At 32.4% G+C, this 20,907-nt stretch overlaps 1 pseudogene; it reads left to right on the forward strand.

The window, feature by feature from the left end:
• Positions 1–11,875: 11,875 nt before the first annotated feature.
• LOC121801737 lies at positions 11,876–11,998 on the forward strand (annotated as a pseudogene).
• Positions 11,999–20,907: the final 8,909 nt, after the last annotated feature.

The following is a 20,907-nucleotide window of genomic DNA, read 5'->3' on the forward strand; positions in this document are numbered from 1 at the left end:
CACAAAATTTCAGGAAATTCACCAAAATAGAAGGCTAAAAATTCTTCAAATTCGTTGAATGTATAGATTCCGAGAGATGGCGGAAATAGACGGCGCTCCGTCGTCGGAGCAGCCGCCGCCGCTGATTTCCGACATGTTCTAGAAATTCGCGCTCGCGTTCAAGACCAAAACCTACGAGCTCTTCGCCGAGGAAGACGACTACGCCGCCGTGGACTCCGATTGCGACGTCACCCTCCTCCTCGACTCCGCCGAGGAGTTCATCCCCCACCAGAAAGTCGTCGTCATCAAACCGGACTCGGATAATTCGGATGCGGAATTGATTCGGCCTTTAATTCCCTCTCTCTTCGCCACACTCTCATCGTTTGAAGTTTCGTATTTGCAATTTCAAGCGGCGCACGTGCCGGATATCGACCTGGCCGCCCTCGAGGAAGCTGATAAGTCCATCGTTTCGATTCTGCAGAAATTGACCGAGCTAAAGAATTTGTACAGGGAATCGAAGAGAAAGGGGCCGGAGTTTAGTGGTGGAGATTAGTGACGGATTAGTGACGGATCAGTTTCTCCCAATTAGTGACGGATTAGTGACGGATTTGTGACCCGATAATTAAAACCGTCAAAAATTTGACGGTTCCGTCCAAAATGGACCAAATGTGACCCGTTTTTATTTGTGAGGGACCGAATAATTCAAAAGATAATGTTTTGGACCAAAATAAAAAAATCGTTATATGTTAAGGACCAAAAAGGTACTTTAGTCTAAATCATAATTATAACATTTCAAAATCGGGCAAAAGAGAAGAGAATGTGTTAAGTATTGTCATTTACTTCAGTAATAGTAGTACAACTGATCTATACGAACATACATGAGATCTAATAATACAAAGAATGAATCAAATATTTGTGGCTCAAATGTCACAGTGTCACAAATCTATAAAGATCTCAACATTTTACCGATAATTGTAGTATATGAATGTATAAGGATCAATACAAGTTGTCGACCAATCAACTCACAGACCTAAAACTCTACCACCGGATCAAATATGGCATACACAGAACGCTTAGGCTAGTCACGAAGTGTCTCTCTCTCAAGAACACTCGAAAAATCACTCTTAGAGTTTCTCTGAAAATCTTAATTTTAGAGTGAACGGATGTCATAATCTAGAAATTTTATCTCTATTAGAAGCTCACAACCCTCCACTCATGGGCGGACCTACATGCAATGAGAAGGGGCTTTAGCCCCTAATGAATATAATTTTTTAATTTTGTTCTATTATAAAATTTTAAAATGTATTCATATTTTGTACATTTTAGTGTATAAAAGCCCCTAATAATAATTTAAATTAGCTGAAAGTTTATTTTTAAATAAAAATTTTAAAATGTAGCCCCTACTCATGTTCATTTCTGCGTTCGCCCCTGCCTCCACTCACGCACACGGCTTTAGATGAAAAACAGAAGAATATTTCAGGAGAAGCACATTGATACGAGACATATCTTCCCTATCTCCCATATATTAGTAATTAATATCTTTACAATATATTTTGCTTAGTTGGTTAAGATTAGATTAGATTTATTTATTTGAGGATTCCACATTATAAATATGTGGGAATATTTCATAATTGACAATCAATCAAGAAATAAAATATTTTCACACTCTCTTCTCTTTTTCATTCGTGCACAACGCACAAACCCTATTTTTTGACGCCGGAGTGATCGACGGGCAAAAGCTCTCGCGACGTTCGACGCGGAATCTATCGTTGAGGAACTTCTTCCTTAACACACATAGAAGAAGATGAATGGAGAAGAAGAAATCTCTTGTCAAAGAAACCATAAAAGATAAGAGGATGTAACGAGAGATAGAAAATGATCGCAAAGAACCAAGAATTAGTAAATGAAAGAGATAATATCTATTTCTCCAAGGAGTCGAAATGATGCGGGTCATCGGTGTCGGGTCAATCGAGCGAGTATCCGGTTTTGGGTCTTAAGGTATTTAAGCATTTCAAACTTGGACTACGAAATAGAGAGGCTTCTAATCCACGTTAAAATTATTAATTACCATTAAAATCACTGTAGAGAATATGGAATAATGAACCAAATCGGAAGAAAATCTGGAGCCTATGAAAATAAAATAGGCGAGAAATATGGAAACAAAATCGCTGAGAAGAGAGAATCGAACTGTGAGAGAGTGAAAGAATGGAGCGAAATTCAGAAATTAAATGAGGGAAATGACATATTTACCCTCTGTGCCTTTTATATGAAGTAAATCTAAGTTTGAATCTCAGCCACAAGATTAAAAAATATGTGTGGTTCAGATTTGGTTATAGAGTTATTACGTGATTTGGGGGTTATCATATGATCACAACTATATATATATAGGGTTGTGTTAGCGTGCTAACTAATTTACAGTAATAACTAATAACTTTCAATTCTGTGCATTAAAATTATCAATACAAAGACATAATTTATCAACACAAGAAAGATTGATAAATTTATGTCTTTGTGTAGATATTTTTAACATACAAAATTGATATTTAGTTATTAGTTATTACTGTAAAAAGTTAATATTTGATCATACACCTATATATATATATATATATATATATATATATATATATATATATATATATATATATGGAGATTATCAAAGTATAACTAATATTAAGTGTATAACTAGAAAATAAATATTAGTCATTAGATCAAAATGATCTAGTTCACTATATGTGTGATCTAGTTCACTATAAGAGTGATTTAGTTCACTAAAGAAACGAGTGAACCAAAACACCATTATAGTGAAGTATTTACTTCGTGAAGGATTTAGTTCACTGTAAAGGCGTTTTAGTTCACTCCTTCCTGTAGTGAACTAAATTACTCTTATAGTGAACTAAATTTGTATTATCTAGTTATGCATTTAAGTAGTGGTTTCCCTAGATCACTACTATATATATATATATATATATATATATATATATATATATATATATATATATATATATACATAGGGGTGCGTTAAAATGACAACACCTCTTAAAGTAACACCATACCACCATTCCTAGCCAATATTTGTACACGTGGACGAATAATCAGCTGCCATGTGACAATAATAAAAAATGCTCAAGGGTAAATTTTCTCGGCTAGCAATATCCAATACGCTATACAGCATTTTTTCTCGGCTAGCAATATCCAATACGCTAGACAGCAATCTATAGATTGCGTCTAGCGTTTATACTATTGCCGTGTAGTGTTTATAATATTGCTGGATACGTGGTGTCACAGTGTCACTTTAAGAGGTGTTGTCATTTTAACACACACACACACACACACACACACACACACATATATATATATATATATATATATATAGGGTTGTGATCAATTTAGATTTTTTAGCCTAATTGAGATGCATTATCAGCCACTCATTTTTATTAAATGAGTGGTCCAGAATTTGCCACATGGAAAATATTTTTAGATTAATTAATTATGAAAGGGCAGAATGTTAATTTCATGGTACATTTTATTCAATAAATATTTTTTTAATTTAAATTTTTTTAAAATTTTTAAAAAATTAATGTTTTTTTAATTTTTTATTATATTTTTATTTGTCAACTACATATACAATTCATGTCAACTACACACATATAATGTCAATTATGTGTACAATCCATGTCAACTACATATACAATTCATGTCAACTATACACATATAATGTCAACTACATATACAATTCATATCAACTATACACATATAATGTCGACTATGTGTACAATCCATGTCAATAATATAGGTCGTTGACATGAAAATATTTGTTGTTGACATTAATTATTTGTAACATATTGTTGTTGACATAAATAACGTTTGTTGTTGACACCGTAATTGACATAATGTCTTTGTAGTTGACATCGCGCGAAAATGACAATTATGCCCCTAGTTGACATAATGTCTCCGTAGTTGACATCGCGCGAAAATTGTGAATGAGTGGCTGAAAATGGATCTTAGTTTTCAATTAGGCCAAAAAATCTCAACCTAACAAGACCCTATATATATATAGGGTTGTGATCAATTAAGATTTTTTAGCCTAATTGAGAATTGAGATGCATTATTAGCCACTCATTTTTATTAAACGAGTGGTCCAGAATTTACCACATGGAAAATATTTTTACATTAATTAATTATAAAAGGGTAGAATGGTAATTTCATGGTACATTTTATTCAATAAATACTTTTTTTAATTCTAATTTTTTAAATTTTTTTTGTTATCTACATATACAATCCATGTCAACTACACATATAATGTCAACTATGTGTACAATCCATGTCAACTACATATACAATCCATGTCAACTACGCACATATAATGTCAACCACATATACAATTCATATCAACTATACGCATATAATGTCAACTATAAGTTGTTGACATTTGATGTGCAAGCTATTGGCATTTGATGTGTAGGCTATTGACGATAATACCCCCGAGTTGACATAATCTACTTGAAATTGACATTTCGAAAATGTTGTGGATGAGTGACTGAAAATGCATCTCAATTCTCAATTAAGCTAAAAAATCTCAACTTAACAAGATCCTATATATATATTTTTTTATTAAGACAATAGCTTTATTAATTATAGTTAAATTATAAATTAATTAAAAATATAATAGAAAATAATCTTATTGCTTTCGCCCATGTGGCAAATAGACTATATATATAAATTCAAATTGTAAAGAATGAACAATACACAAAATCTAATTCTCTTATTAACGCATAAAATATGGAGTACAAAACCATAACATATTAATGGATAGTTTGCAAGCTTAATTCCAAACACTATACAAATTTGCTCATATGAATTTTATGCAGAGTTTACATTATATATGCCAATTTTATTGGTTTATTATCCCCAAACTGCAATACTATTAACGAATGATGACGCAGTAATGCATTTTGTATTTATTTATATAATTATATTGTTTCGTCTTCATTTTGTTAAGTTGCTAATCTCAATTTTTATATTTCATGCGAGCACCAAGGTTCTTCTATATGATTTCCCTACTTGAATTACTAATGTAATCTCTCAACCGCGATTCCGAATGTCTAAAATAGCGAGGATGCTCACATAAAATCAATTTTTTGAAAATCATTTCTTAAATTACGAAAATCTAGAATTCGTGGTCATACATTTGAATATTATAGGTTACCACAACAAATTCATGACTTAGTTTACGACAACTATAATTTAAAAAAATTTGTTGCTAAGCCTAACTCATAATATAAGTTTACTTTCATAAAAAAGCAATAATTTCTAATTCATTTGCTAAATTAGCTATAGATAAAATTAATTTTGATAGAATAGATAGCAGTGTTTCCCCCTAAAAGATAAAAAAATGAAAAGTATCTCCAAAAGAGGGGACAAAGGCTTCTGTGTTTTAAGTTGGGTGAATTTAATTATTCTCCATCAATTTATGCCCAACGCAAGTTGCTTTAGAAATGTGGAGTGAATTGAACACGAAAATACATATTTGTCTTATTAAAAATTTCATTTATAAGCGAACGAAAGAATAAAGTGATATTTGCAGTTATGGAAAAACCACAAAGTTGTGCATTAATAGACTTCTTTAGTTATGGGATGAGATGATGATGAAGATGAGATGTTTTGGTAATTAAAACGAAATTGTTGGAATAAATATAAATATAGCAGCAATCTTAGTGGGAAAGATTCACGCTTGAACCCATACTATTCTCGGCATGATGTAAAATTCTCTGTTTTTCTTGCTCATACAGAACCTCTATTTTCATTGGCCACAGAGATCGGCAACATCAATTTACCTATCCATGATTCTATGTGGTCCAATTATTTATTTAATTATGAAAAATAGGGCAAATTAATAAATATGAACTACTGACTGTTGTAGTATAAATTTGTATCATATGCACAATTACGACTAGCAAGAATTCTTCCGAGAATCATAAATTCAATTTTGGGATACTTTTTGCTAGTTTGGTTACAGTTCTAATATTTATAATGTAATTATGTGTAATTCTGTTTTTTTTTTAAATTTATAAAACTCTATATTATGAATATTTAATTGTAGTCATGCAGTACAATTGGCCGGGGGATGATTAAAGAAGGATACAAGTCAAGTCATACAACCAAATATGGGCATAAACAAAAGGCTCTTGAAAATCTCGATTGATTTGTAGTTCAACAATTTACAAATGTTCAGATTTTCAAATTTATATAAACATCAAATAAAAACACAATTAAATTGGAGTATTTGACTCTTGGGGAATCCCGCCACTAACCATGGGAAGGAATTATTTTAGTACGTGAGAATATCTTTTTTAGTACATCAACTATCCTAAATGAGCAAATTTAGTCCGTAACACTTTATAGTATCTTTTGAGGTCCATCAACTATAAGTTAATATCAATTCAACTATTTTTTTATTATTTTCAATATTTTCATCATCAAAGTACCCTTAAGGCAATGAGGGCAATTCAATCTTTTTACCTTCTCATTTTCATTAAAATATATAATTTGGGATAGTTGATGTACCAAAAGAGATATTTCCTCTAATTTTAATTTCAAAATAAAAATATCTTAATGATATTAATATTCTATTACTATTAAGTATTTACGTTTAGTTTTACTTATTTGTAATATTTTAAATCATTATACTATATTTAATATTAATAGTGAAATAACTTAGTTTATTTATTTGTAATATTTTAAATCATTGTACTATATTTAATATTAATAGTGAAATAACTTAGGTATAAATATTTATAAATATATGTAAACATTATACTTATACAATATTTGTATATAAAAGTAGCTCAATTTATTAGATGGAATATTAATTTTTCAATATTAAAGCTATACATAGAAGAATATGTTATTTTTAAGTGCATACAAATTATGAGATTCATTAAAACAAAATATTTATCTTAATTTTTTCTAAATAATTGAGAATGTAATCACATAAAAGTATTAACTACACTAAAAATATTATCATAATATTCAAATAAGGTATGATATATATTAATAATAATAGTATAAGAAATTATTAAACTTAATCCCAAATAAATTAGAAGAAAGAAGAAAGTGGATGAATACAGAAAGAAAAATAAATTACATACTTTAATGAAAATGAGAGGGTAAATAAATTGAATTGCCCTTCATGGCCTTAAGAGCATCAGCAATGCGCGCCCGTTTTGGCAGAATTCCGACCGGCATGCCGAAATTCCACGGCGGACGTCCGCCATTGTGCATGGTATGCACGGATACGAAATTCCGCCGAGGACACCGCAGTTCCACGGCGTTACGCGGAATTCCGTCGCGACGGGCGTGCGGACGTCCGCCATTGCGTTGACTCCCACGGACGTCCGCGCGGAATTCTCGTTTATTGCATTAATTTTTTTTAATTGTGGGAAGTCCTTGAGGATGTCCGCCACTGTGCAGTGGGAAGTCCTTATGACGTGGCAAGAGGTGTTTTTGGGAATTCCACGCCACTGCTGATGCTCTAAGGGTACTTTGGTCATGAAAATATTGGAAATAGTAAAAAAGTAGTAAAATTGATATTAACTTATAGTTGATGGACCTTAAAAGATATTATGAAATGTTACAGACTAAATTTGCTCATTTAAGATAGTTGATATACTAAAAAAGATGTTCCCTCTATTAGTATAAAAACACACACAAAAAAAATCCTTGAATAAGCGACCATTAATTGGTTCATTCATCTAACTGATTACCTCCTAGGTAACAATAATGAGGATATGACTTTGAGGCTTCCACTAATCAAGTGATTTAAGTGAAGCGTTGGTGAAATAATATTTGCAGGGCCAATTAATAAAACAAAATATGTTGCCGGAATATGGATGGGAGAAAAAAAGAGAAGAACTCTTCTAATACAGCTGGGATAGACTATAAACTATATATAAAGACTGAATCGCTTTGTGTTCTTAAATTTTTTAATTTTTCACCTAAAATAAATAGATAAACACGCAATTAATAGTTCGTTAAAGCTTGATTAAAGTTTTAAGTATAATTTGATATTCTTAATTATAATTGATAGTGTTGTACTAGTAGAAATGAAAATGTAATGGGAGTGGATGCACTAGAACGGGTCTATTTTTATCTAGAGAAATTGAGTGAGATGAAATGTCACATGCTTTTTAGCACATATAATTCGATTTGATTGATTCAACATTCATATATACTACTCATATCACATATTCAATAGCTTAAAATGTATATACACGTATACATAAAATTTTAACAAAATAGAAGAAAATGGCGCGGGAAGTCTCAAAGATATTAAAACTCACGAACTCTTTTGTCACGTGTCATACTTTGTCTCTTCATACAATCAAATTTTGTTCTGTTGAAATGGTAAGAAAAACACGTGGCAAGTTCTCATCATACGACTCTAATCTTGATTATGACATTTCAATAAATTGAAATGTAATCATTCCACTTTCGCGTTACGTTAGTTGGACTTGGCTATATATGAATGAATGCCCACTCAAAATGATTAAATTTGAGAAACATGAAAATTTGAAAAATGCAGATGCAACAAAGCACCACCTAGATCACTATTCAATGCTCATCAACTACTACTACCTTCATCAATTCACAACACTTGTTCAAATATGGAAAAACTCTATGTGCCTTGATCATTTTGCTCACTACATTGGTTTTAACGATATACCAATACCAATTCCAATTCCAACACAAATAACAAGACAAGAATGAGAAGATGTCAAACAAATTTATCAACCTGTCTCTTATTTATGATAATTGATGACAAAAAACCCAACTTGATATTTGGGACAAAAATCATGAACTATGAAATGAATGGAGTCGCATTTTTTTCCTAAGTTGTGACCCAATGAACGGATCACTTTTCTCATCCCCACTTACAAGTGTTGGCAGCCAATCATTCCTCACAATAAGCAACTTCTTTTCGCACTCTAATTTGGCTATGAACTCTCATGTTGTTGACATGTGGCCATTTCTAGAAGTTGAATAAAATTGATTTGCTGCTTTCCTTGTTAGAGAACTCGAAAAAAACGAATTACATAACATAAAACGAAAAAAGGAAAAATAATTGTAAGTGGGTTGGTTTTTCAGTGCATTGATTATGGAATTGTTTTGTCGTTAAGGGGACCCATATTTTGGTCCCAAGAGGGACAAAAAAAGACTTATCTCCATTTAAATTATTTGGAAAGTTGATGGGTGAATGAGTTATGAGTGCAACCTAATTCCTTTGGAGAATTATGGAATGTGAAAATAACCGCTGGTGTTAAGTTATTAACTGACTGAGTTTGATTTTATAATATTAATTAATGCTATTGCTGACTATATGAGGAAGTTGCTTCACAGATTAATTATGATTTTAAGGAGCGTTATTACATGATAACTACAAGATTCTATATAAGCTACTAATTAATTATGTCCTTTTAACTTATAAGTAAATTAAGATTTAAGTCATTAGTTTAGTTTGATGTGGAACTTTATTTGCATCATCTCCCAACACATGAAGGACCGAGCAACATAGAAAATAAATTTCCGATATAAATACTGATCGATTAAAGTGGTCGTATTGACTGATTATATAATGTAACTGAACATTAGTGTTATTTTTTTTGTTAATGACGCAGTGCTAAAGAATAAAAAGGATAATGGAATATGCCAGTTTAACGGAGGAGGATATTGTAATTTTTAATCAAAATGTTGAAGTTGGTGAGGCATTAAATTCATTTTGTTGGTTGATGATAGTAGCATCAATTTAAACAGTCTTGGAAATTTCAGCTTTATTTTGCGAGAATGAATATAACAGTCATTGATTTTTTTAATGTCAACTAAATCATTTTATTATCTCTCAGCATGGAAAACCCTTCTACTTTTACTTCCTCGTCCATGAAAATGTGCAACAATTTCTTTATTTGGTGCAACAAAGAGTGTTATTACATCGTCACTTTTGTACATTGTTCCATAATTTATCCTCAAAATAATCTTTATTCACGAAAACAATTTACCCATGATCCAATATATTAACTCAGTATTTGCTTTTTAAAGTCACAGTTTCTCTAATAATGAGTATACTTTTTTTTACTAGAAAGTAGTAGTAGGATTTAGGGTTTTTTTCCAAGGTCAAATAATTTACTCAACCTGAAAGCTTATTTAAAATTTAACAAGTAACCGTAGTGTTTTCTAACGAAGATTAAGAGCATCCGCAATAGAGGCGAGCGCACCGGCTCGCCGATTTTTGGCGCTCGCCGGTCCGCTCGCCGAACTATTGCAGCCGGCGAGCGCCAAATCGGCGAGCGCTCGCCGATTCGCTCGCTGATCGGCTCGCCCCAATTGCAGCCTCCCGATCGGCGAGCGACCGGTGAGTGCAATTTTATTTTTTATTTATTTTTTAATTAATGTACTTTTTAAAATTTTAATATTATTATTGAATTTTCCCGTATATGTGTTGTAAATTTAATTCCGTATTTTGTGTGATTGTTTAATTATTTGTTTTTAGTGCTGATGATGTGGCTGAGCTATTGCTTGTCCAGTTGCTTGTCCTGCTGATGTGACGGGATGAATTTAATGCTGCTGATGTGGCAGATGAGTTTGTGGCTGAGCTATGGCTGGACTATTGCTTGTCCACAAACTATTGTGGATGCTCTAACAGACATTTTATTCAGTTCACTCAGTTATAAAATACTCCATCAATTTTCCCTCCCAACTCCCATATTTCATAAATCTGAAAAAGCATTACAAAAGCTCAAGTTATTGAATCACAATTATCATTTACAGAAATTTGCATTTGATATTTAGAACCAATAAACTTTTCGACCACACTACAAGAACAGCAGTGCCTGCAGAGGTCATTTGATTAACTAAATTTCATTGTCATACAAATGATATAGTATATGCGGCTATATAAAACTAAATATTTAGGTGGAATTCGAAAGTGAGGAGGAAATAAATGATAAATCCAATTGCCAAGTCAGCAATAGTTTCCTCCATACAGATGGACAGTATAGAAAGAAGCCCAGGTCTTCGCATTTCAGTCATCATTTTTTAGAGATAGCAACTCTGAAAATGATCCTATTTTTGGCATTTCTCAACTTAATAGGAGTATTCAAAAATATACATCAAGTTAAAGATGACTTAGTTATACCATGCAGTTTCTTCATTCATCCAAGATAAGTACTGTTAATCTCAAGAACATTTTACAGAGATGTGTCTTAGAAGAAGAAAATCGAATGCATCAACAGAGAATGATTAATCGCGGCTAGATGATTTCCAAAACAAGTGGCAGTCCAGCGCCTATTGGAACGTTTTATTTATCCGTCAGTCCTAACCAAAGTCACTCTAAAAATTTCATTTCATCCTTCAAGTTCATCACTTATTACATTTTGTTGGCATATGCTGTGTAGTGTAGCCCATGAACTTGTTCAAAAGCTTTTCTTCCTTCTGCATCTCATCATAGATTTGTTTTTGCTTTAGTCAAACTGAGACAAGTGAATAGTAGTATTACATTAACAGTAAAACTTGGTTGCAAACAAGAAGAGTGTACAAACCATGAACTTAACTGAAATGAATCCAGACCAAGAAGGTCCGCTCTAGAACAAAAGGACTTGGGAAGCAGATAAAAGAAATGCCAAGTGTTATTAGGGTATGCTTCATAGTGTTTTGTGAACTTTCTCAAAACAATGGAACCACAAAGCAGAACAAATAAATAAATAAATAAATAAATAAATAAAAGGGAACCGCGAAGATGGAGTTTTGAGTTTGTTGGAATTATCCCACTTCGAATTAGCTACTATAGTTTTACAGATGAAGACGACTATAAAATAAGAAGCCCTATCTATACCTATATAGACTTATACCTTTCTCGGCCTTTGGCTAAGATCAAATGTAACGTTTTTTCTTATCAGTTTATTTTGCTATCTGGGCTTTCATGTGTCGCTTTTGTGTTGCACTATTGTATAGGCCTGGCGCACCCCACCAATTTGTTTTGTTGATGTGTTGCACTATTGTATAGGCTTGGCGCACCCCACCAATTTGTTTTGTTGAGAATAGGCTGTGTTAATGCTTAATATGCGTTACTGTGCTATGGCTTTGGCAATTATTTAAGTTTAATTATTTATTGTATGATATATGGCCAAAATTTATCATATATTAATAAAGGTCTGTATTGCATTAGCAGGAGTTGTATTCATTGAGACCTGCAATTGGATCATTTTTAAAGGAAGATCATCAAAAGTGTGAGTCCGTTTACTCTAATGTTCATTGGGCCAGAGTAAAGTTAGGCCCATTCTCCTTTTTTCTTCTTTCGTAATTAAGGTTATTTATTAAAGGAACAATATGATTAGAATCACAAAAATTGGTCAAATTCTGGTTTATTTCATAATTTTAAAATTAAACTTTGAAATTGGAACGAAGTTTCATTTTTGTCTCAATCATCATGTATCCACAAATTGACTTTTTAGATGTTAAATCAACTATATTGTAATAAAATAAGAAGATAAAACAGAAAATAAAGGAATATAAAAGAAATAAAATACTTCTCTTAACGAAAACATGCTATTTTCAATATTGTTAAAAGATAATTTTTGTGCATAGATAGAAAAATTGAGGAAAATTGAAACTTCGTTATTTCATATTCCAAATTCAAAGTTAATGGGGCATACTATAATTTAATCAAGATTCATGATTTAAATGATTATTAACGCTTTAATGATTTAAAGAGTTGTAATATATAACTACAATTTTGATACTTATTATCTTTATTTTAATTTAATTTTTTTATTTAATCTAGTTTTGCTCATATAGTAATATCTAGTATCCTCTGTTCCAACTAAGTTAAGTCGTATACTCGTATTCTTTTTTGGAATATCCCAACTAAGCTGGGTCATTTCTTTTTTTTTTTGATAAAAACAAAATATTTAATAACTTTTACTTTATTTCATTATTTACTTTACTCTCTCTTTATCTCCTACTTTTTAACACAATTTCTTAATTTCCGTGCTTAAAAGTTTGGTCTTAACTTAATTGGACGGAGCCCGGAGGTATTACTAATTACTATCTAACAAGGTTTGTCCGTGAAATATGTTTTTGAGGTGCATAGATACACACTAATAATCTATATGTGAATTGAATATCCGACTAAATGGTAAAAATGACTAGAATGAAAAAGTTTAAAATGGGCCATAGACAATGATAAAAGTAATAAAATTGGAAGGCGATCACATGTATTTTCATTTAGGTTTATAATTTTGAAGAAAGCATTGAAGTTCACCAAAAATCACCCTGTTTATGTGTATAAAATAGACCTAATCAAAATGGAACTTCCAATTTTAATCAAGCAACTTAATTAGCGGATAGTTAGTTATAAATTTCATTTGTAGCTTAATGTTACCAAATATTTTAGGCAGATTAAAGCACCTAATTTCATCCACTGAGGTTATAATTACTCACTAAAACACGTGACTTAAAGTTTATAAATGCTTCTTTTTTCCTTATTAGTTTGGGGCAGGGGGTGAGGAGTTGGATCTATTGGTGTGTTTGAAGTGGAGCTATAAGTATGGAGATTTAGATAATGAATTGAGTGATTGAATGATGGCTTTCGTTGGTTGTTGAAATAATGAACTTTTATAATCATATAGTACTAATATGTTAACTTGTTTTGAGCTCCTAAATATAATGTTCTATTTTTTTTAAAAAAATTGAAAGTTCTATATAGCGTTTTTTTACTATGCTTTACTTTGGAAAAAAAAGTAAACAACAATAGACCATATGTGCAATTAAAATATTTGAAAGATTATTGTTAGTTTGCAAAAGTAATGGAGTTAACATTTTTCTTAGTAAAAAGACAATAATATGAAAGACTCATTCGATCGTTTTCCCCTTTGTCTTTTGGAGTAATCTCATACTCATTGTTTCGAAATACTCCCTTTTTTAAAGGTATACTATATCTTATGGTCAGCATTTATCCTTTTTTAATTCACTTAAAAATTCTTGAATTGTGGTTGGTCAAAGTTTTGCAAAACATTAATACTAGGAAATTATATTCGATTTTGATGAACATAATAAAATTGTTTTCATATTGCTGGAGTTATGCAACTATAGAAAGATTCTTGATATTACTCATAGCTACAAATGACAGATTTCATAATACTAGTTCATTAACGCGTTATAAGGTCGTTTTCGTGTTGATAAGGACGGCTCTTAACTCTAAGGTCCTACGTTTTTACCTTCTCGGGTGTGGGTGTGTGTGATTGCCTACTACTACGACTATTTAATTTAGTAAAAATGTCATGAATAACTAATGCCTCATAAATTGAATTTATCGTACGATTTTTTTGTACACTTCACATAAATCTCTTATGTGGTCTCCTTGAATATTAGTATTAAGAAACTAATTTCTCCCAGATGACTGAGCTACCTCAAATTACTCTTAACAGATGACTTAAATTACTTGGTTTAGCAAAAAATTAGACTGAAAAAAATATGTAGAATTCGTGCTTTTATTATGAATTTTGACCGAATAGCTTTGTTTGTTAGGCTTGCGATATCAAGATTGTCTAAATTAATGTCTGAGGCACTCTATTATAGGGAAATAAATAATCGATTTAGCTGTCTATATATGCCCTTCCTTTTTTTTTTTTGACAAAAGAACAAGGATTGGCACATGAAAAACTAATATGAATCAATCGTTTTACAATTGAGGTGTATACATCATCAATCAAATTAAAATAGATTATCAACATCCTAATTAACTTCCTTTTCGTGTGTACGTACGTCTGGAATCATAACCCATACTTCCCAAATTTAGTTTGCTCTGCAACTTCGAATTCATGGCAAAAAGTTATTATTATTATTATTATTAATATTATTATTATTATTATTATTATTATTATTATTATTATTATTATTATTACTCCGAACTTGCATCAGAAGAAAGAAATATAGAATGTGCACGTATTTTTTGGATTTAATTTTATATATTCCAAACGTAATTTATGTATGTACACATGTACAATTAATTTATCACTACTAGTCTACTATAAGAACTACATTTATCGTATAGTACTCCATATCATAACACATCAATAGAACAGAACAGAACAGAACAGTAGGAGTACTTGTTAAGCCATGGTTGGAAAAGGATGAATTGACACCAAATAATTGGTTAATAATGATGCTTTTAGGACCCCATACATACAAAAGTAGAGTTGGGTGTCAAGTGCTAAATAGAATGCACTATAAGTGCCCACTAACATGAATTTTAATTACATTATTGGAGCTCAGCTGAGCCTATTCATATATAGTGAAAGGCTTTTCATTCGAGTCTTAGCCAATGTGAGTTTTTTTTCTATGGAGAACGAACCTAATTTATTGTTACCATTATTCAGATTGAAAGGGTCATTGAAATATCAATCAATTAATTAGTTAAACATTTTAACCTGAGTATTACTTATATTTTAAAATAAGAGAAATCTATATATTTTTGGGCAAGAAGGAAGACCATCGTCGACGGAAAGAAAACATAAATGTGTCAAGTAATAACTGTATCACATTCAGGATTCATGAAAGATAAACATATCAATTAATAGTTCGAATCCCTTTCCCAAAATAAAAATACAAGTATGTATAATGGTGTAAAATTATACTTAGTCAATTTAGCATAACAAAAGTAATAATTACAAGTCAGTCCTCCGATATACCCTTTGTAGGGATCATACCAGTCCGAATTCATTAATTACCGAGAACTCTTTGTTCTTGTACAAGAGAGCTTAGCCAAACTCTCAACCACACGGCTGATTTAACCAATATTACAGGTTTCATTACAAGTAATATAACCTAGCTATTGCGAGTCTTGACAGAAACCCTAGCTAGTTCCTTGAAGAAATCACCGCCTGCACACTTAAAGAAACCAGTTAGTAATAACAAACAATATCCTCTCGGATCTAAGATATTACAACTGAAATGAACAAGAAACACAGAGAAAACCGAATAGATTACAACAAATGGCTCAGCCACCCGCCTATAGTCCAGATCTATTCACCAGAACCCTAAATCCAAAGGAGTACCGTCGACTCTGATTAGAGATTCACCTCTCACCGTCAATACCGACTCACCGCAGCCCCTTCACAACGAATCTAGTACCACAGAACACAGCCTCACACCTATTCTCTCCACACAAAACCCTAGGTCTCACAAACGCAACATGCAACCGAATCAGTTGCCTTCACGGGTCAAAACCACATTCAATCACACCACGGAACAGTGAAGGACTCAAGAGAAACCGCCGGAGAAGTCATCGGAAAAGAATAGAGAAGAGAGAGAATTCACTGAATCGAGTGAATAGAGAGAGAGAGCCAAGTGAAAAGTGAGAGGCAAACAACCATACACATCACACATAACAAACACACTTCACAATCCAACGATGGAGGAGCATGATCCCAGTGAAGGAGAGACGTGACAACCATCCAACGGTGGAGAGGAAGAGTCACGGGCTAAAAGGCTCGGTCACTTGGGTCAAGCCCAAACAATTCTGCATTGGGCCAGAATTAAATCACAATCCAAATAAATGTCCACCAACATATATTCAACACCCTTATTTATAAATTCTGGTTGCATTAATGATTAAAATTTATTAAAGAGAAAAATAGAAAGAATGATTATTAATAACGATTCTAATTTTAATGTAATAGTATTATAGGAGTACCTCATACTACACACAAAGTAAAATTTGTGATATTTTAGATTATTTATCAATATTTTGGATTGAAAAGTACCAATTTAGATGAAAGTTTATGGGCTCATTTCATAAAATTAAAATGAAATGAAAATAAAAAAGCTTATATGGTTCACCAGAAAAAAGCAGTATTTTTGAAGGTCCAGATCCCAAGTCACCATATATATGAATCAGATACCTTCACCATAAAGAAAACTTCACTGGTTCCTTTTGAACTAGTAGATTCTTTTCAATCTAGTGAAGATAAAAAGATACATTTAACTAACCAATTAACACATCACTTGTTTACCTTTCGTTCATTATGAATCAATCTCTAATAATTACATGTCTTAATCTTGGTAGATAGTAGTATCATATTAATCTTGAATCTGTGACTTCACCAACCTCTACGAATCAAATTTTTTTATTCTTATTTAATGAAAAATTACAAGTAGTGCCACGTTCATTTTAGGTGCATTAATTTGGCTTGATTTCTTCAGATCAAATCGATCTTCTTTTTCTTTGTTTCTTTAATTTATATATGTGTATATACTATTCTACTAAGCAATTTAATGACTTGAGTTGTCCATGAGTCGAAATTGATGGCGACGTGTTAAGTTCTTACCATTTTAAAAATAATGAATTATCAACATCACCAAGCAAAATCAACATCATATATATACACTGCACAGTCATGGAGTATTTCTTTAATCTATTTGTTTCTTCTCCCAAAGTTGTACTAAAAAATGATACCAGTTCATAAAGACACAGGAAAGATGAACTCTTAGGCTATGTCAGCATACAAAAGATACAATTTCAAATTAATTAATAGAATCAACCAATGGTGATTATGTATGTATATGGTCTTTATTTGCTAGCTAAATGTTGATAACAGCCTATTATATTTTCTTTTATTTGTTTGAGCATATTTGAAAGAAGAGTCAAATAATGAAATAATTTAAACCATCATAAAACTTCATATGTTTGGACTCTTTTCCCTAGTCCATTTGTAAATTTTATAGGCTTTTGTATCATCCATTTTCGTGGTTTTAGACTGTTAGTGCACCAACTTTTTTTATTAGTATAACAAAAGGTTATTAAATCTATAACTAATTAACTAGATCGAATTATATTTATTTTGAATCCTCGGCCTATAAGGCTTGAACTTTAGATGGTGATTATGCAAAAGTCACTACGCTTAGTGCTCTCTCTATCATGATTCTTATAACTAACTCATGTGACCTTTTGCAAGAATCTTTTCTTCCAAAATCCAAACACAACCTGCCTTGGTCAAGTAATTAGTTGGGGGATTAGGTTTGTTTCCCATACTAAACAAACTAATTTAATAAGTACAATTAAACAGCCATACTAATAATTGTAGTAAATGCTTAGATATTCACTTTGGACATACATATCAGTAAAGTAGTAGTCTAAAATAAGATGCAAATTATAATAACAGTATATATAGCAATAATATGTCTCACTCGTCAGTTATCACTCCTCATTTTTCAAAGATCTCTTAATTCCTTCATTGATTTGACATGATTTTTATGTAATTTTCAGTATCTTATCACAAAAAATTATTGGATATCAACATTGTTATATATAATATATTCACTGTGCAGTTACAGAATTAGCTCCTTGTAATTAAATTGAAGATTCGAATATGTAATTAATGCCGTGATGCTTTATATCCCCTGAAGCTTCTCGTGTCACATTACAAAATGCTAAAGCGAGTACAAAAAGAGAGAGAGAAATTATGGATTAAATAAATAGGGAAGGTTAAAAAAAAAGTTGACATTTCTCAATCTGGTATGTTAACATCATAGACAAATAGGGATTGAATTGGCTTTTAGTAGAGGCCAGCTAATCCTACTCGATACCGACCTCTTACCCAACAACAATTTTTAGCTATACAAATTTACACCATTAATATACTTGACCTTATGATTATGATAGAATTATATGTACTGAAGCAAGAGCTGACTATTTGAAAAAGTTACCGAATATAACTTTTAATTAGAATTTATAGATTGTTTATTTTATAGTATTTGGAAAATGTTAAAGAAGAAATATTGAGATTATATATTGATAACAAACAACTGTGAAATCAACTTGTGATTTAATTTTTTTTGGATAAATGAAAATGGAAAGATGAAATATTTTTTATGGAAGAAGAGGATAATATAAAATTTAAAAATTGTACGAAAAAATTAATTTTATGCGCAACCCAACTCACTTTGTCGGTGGTCCTAGGCTAGGCATGGTTTGAATTTATAGAAAGAAACCAGTAAGCCTGAGTTGAGTCGGGCTCCAAGTTGATTGGCACATGGTGGGCTTGGGTCAACACAAACCATTTGACAACTCTAGTAGTTGTACATAGGCATGCACAAACCGAACATGACCGCCGGTTCATAAATCGGAACCAGAACCGGCGCCGGCGGTTCAAGCGGGCCGATTCAGGTTCAAAAAAAGCGTGAACCGTAACCGGCGGTTCAAAACCACCGGTTCGCCGGTTTGAACCGGCGGTTCAACGGTTCCAACGGTAGGATTCCGGCTTGGGTGTAGGTTTTCAGGCTAGGTGTGCAGAAAAAACCGGCAGTTTCTGCCGAAACCGCCGGTTTCCGGACCTTTCTCAGGTGGCAGTGTATAGGCCTGAAAACCGGTCAGAAACCGTGGACTGAACCGCCAGTTCAGGCGGTAAACCGACCGAAATTTGAAATTTGATTTTTTTTTATTTCTTCCAATTTTACTCTTATAAATACCCCACTTCCCCCATCATTTTTACTCACCTCATTCTTTTGTTAACAAGGATTTCCTTCTCGATCTCAATTTCTTTATTCTCTATCATCATTCTCTCTAATTGCTCAAGTTGTTTACTACTATATTTGTTGTTGTGTTCGTAATTTACCATTTATTCAATACTCCATATTCCATACTACTTTCATTTTGCATTATGTCTTCTTCTCGTGGTGGACCGAGGCGTGGTGATCGGGGCAAAAGAATTGCCCAAGAACAAAGTAGTCGTCCCCAAAGATCAAAGCGACCTAGTCGTCGAGAAGTTATGGAAGAGGTTTCCCGAGTGGCGGCTGAACGCATGCAAGTAAGTTCTAAAAATAAAATTATTTTTACAATTCATAATTTCATAAGACTGAGTCTTTTAATTATTTTTTGTGTTCATAATTAAAACTACAACTTATATAATATTTATAGATAGAAGAAGATCATATGACCGCCATACTACTCGCTGAAATGCATCAAGGTGAGGGGAGGGGCGGTGGTAGTTCCCAACAACAAGATGACGAGTACGACATATCTATATCGTCGGACTCGGACAACAATGATGATAGATCTTATTCTCGTATTCCGTCTAGCACCGGCGGAAATGAGGATATGCCTCCTCCTCCTTCACCCACAAAAAGGTCCCGGTGGTAATTCCAAGTCCTAATGATCCGCTCTCTCAAGAAGAGACATCGGCGTTTCATGCATATTGTAACTATTGTGATAAAGTTTACAAATTTGCGAGTGGTGGGGGATATGGCACCTCCGTCGTCATTTGGTGACAAAGCATCTGGTAGAATGTGACACTGCCTCTACCCAAACCCAACTAAACTTCCAACCCGGTAGCTTAGGTTCGTCAGGTACGCCTCTTTTAAATATGATCCTAAAAATTTTGCTGACGTTATGACTAGATGAGATGCAATGAAGCATTTTCCTTTTAATGTTTATGATGACAAAAAATTTGATGTTACTATGCAAAGTGGTTTGAACGTAGCTGTCAAAAGAGTAGGTCGAATGACCGTTCAAAGATCTACCGTTCGATAATGTTTGGAGAAAACGTTATTTACTCAACTTGAGACACAAAGTGAACATTTGCTCAGATGTATGGACTGATTGTTTTAATAGACATTCATACAAGGGCATTACGGTTCACTTCGTGGACAATAGTTGGACTTTGAACAAGTGTTTGATTGGTTTTAGAGAATTTGAGACACCACACACTGCACCCGAAATTGCTTCTTTAATTATTCAAGTTTTGAATGAATTTCAATTATGCAATAAGATATTTTCTGTTGGTTTTGATAATGCAACTGCTAACCCTGCAAGTATTAATGACTTGATTGCGGCTTGTGCTCCGGTTATTGGTGGTAAATATTTTCATCAAAGATGCATAT

Source organism: Salvia splendens, chromosome 4, assembly GCF_004379255.2.
Source record: "Salvia splendens isolate huo1 chromosome 4, SspV2, whole genome shotgun sequence".
NCBI lineage: Eukaryota > Viridiplantae > Streptophyta > Magnoliopsida > Lamiales > Lamiaceae > Salvia > Salvia splendens.